Source organism: Equus przewalskii, chromosome 19 (genome assembly GCF_037783145.1).
Source record: "Equus przewalskii isolate Varuska chromosome 19, EquPr2, whole genome shotgun sequence".
Classification (NCBI taxonomy): domain Eukaryota; kingdom Metazoa; phylum Chordata; class Mammalia; order Perissodactyla; family Equidae; genus Equus; species Equus przewalskii.
In genome coordinates this window covers 26,107,906-26,109,262 of record NC_091849.1, presented here as the reverse complement: position 1 = coordinate 26,109,262, position 1,357 = coordinate 26,107,906, and the positions used below count along the sequence as shown (strand labels likewise).

Genomic DNA, 1,357 nt, shown 5'->3' with positions numbered 1-1,357 from the left:
AATTCTATTCCAAATCCTACTGAGGATTTGATTTCATCTGTGGTTCCAGATGACTTCACAGAATTTCAACACAAACCCCCAATTATCCATCTGGGACTTGCTTGAATGAGTTCTTAAACAACTCACTACCCCATTTATGAAGTATTTGGCAGTGTCTTACTACTTGGTAGATTATGTGGCTCAGTGCCTAGCACATAGTAGGTTCTCAGGAAAGAGATTTCATTAGTAGATAGTTAGAACTCTTGGTTAAAATATTTCCCTATTAAAACCAACGTCACGTATTCAAACTCCAAACTACATTTGCACACACTCGGGTTTTCCAAATTTACTTCAGGGGGAGTTTGTCTCAATATTAACTATCCTCCAGCTCCAGACCTGAAGCCCTCACCTGAACAATCAGATTCAATGGGTTTGGAATGGGAGCTTAGATTCAGCAGGCAAAACAGTGTTTTCTGATGAGGAATAAGAAGTGTAGATACCACCTTTGTAGCGTTATGAGGCAGGGTTCATATAGCTGCATTCTCCCTACCTGTATTACTCCACTTCCTTGCCCCTTTGGCTTTTCTTTCCAGATTCGCTAAAAGAAGCATCTGTTGAGCATAGAAGAGAAAACACAGGGCAGCGAAGTTTCCGTAGTGTAGTGGTTATCACGTTCGCCTCACACGCGAAAGGTCCCCGGTTCGAAACCGGGCGGAAACAGCTGTGCTCAGAAAGGCTTGTGTTTTGAGGATTCTCCTCCCCAGACGTATTTGCAATTGCACCAAAGCAGGGTCCAGGAACCTCTGCGCTCTTTGTTCTGTCTAGAAGAGATGGTTGTTCTCTCAGGGTTCACCACTGGCACGTGGACAGCTGGGTGTGAATAGAATGAGGCCCCTAAGGGGGTGTGGAGGGGGCTCATCTCCGCTTCGTTAGGAATGGAAAGTGTCCCCCTGAGGGCTTTCTGAAAGGAAAAGGTCGAAAACCGAGCGTCGACAGCCACTTGTCTCTAGCAATTTATTTATTGCCAGGCAAATATTTTCAGTTGTCACCTGATTTTTGGGGGACGAGAGAGAAGAGAAGTATGCGGGTACCGTGGGGAGGGAGATGGATAAGACAAGATTCTGCAGGGAAATCTCAGTGGAGCAGAGCCCACTGCTGACCCTGCCTTTCGTGGTGACTCCTTTCCTGGATGCTCCCATCGCTTGGTTCCCACGAAGAACTCAGAAGCTCGGTTCACAGTCAGCTTGATCATCACCTTTCCGTTCCTGGGCGTTTCCACTGAGGTGCCCGATTTAGGGAAACCTGGAGTCGCGCAGAGCTCTGAGTGGGCCTTGCCCCCTTCCGGCCAAGAATCGGTTCAGGGTGCTCAGGAGTGTTC

General features: G+C 47.6%; 1 non-coding gene across 1 annotated transcript; it reads left to right on the top strand.

Moving 5' to 3' along the window:
- Positions 1 to 626: 626 nt before the first annotated feature.
- TRNAV-CAC (transfer RNA valine (anticodon CAC)) lies at positions 627 to 699 on the top strand. Its single transcript has one exon. It is a non-coding gene; the product is annotated as a tRNA-Val (tRNA).
- Positions 700 to 1,357: the final 658 nt, after the last annotated feature.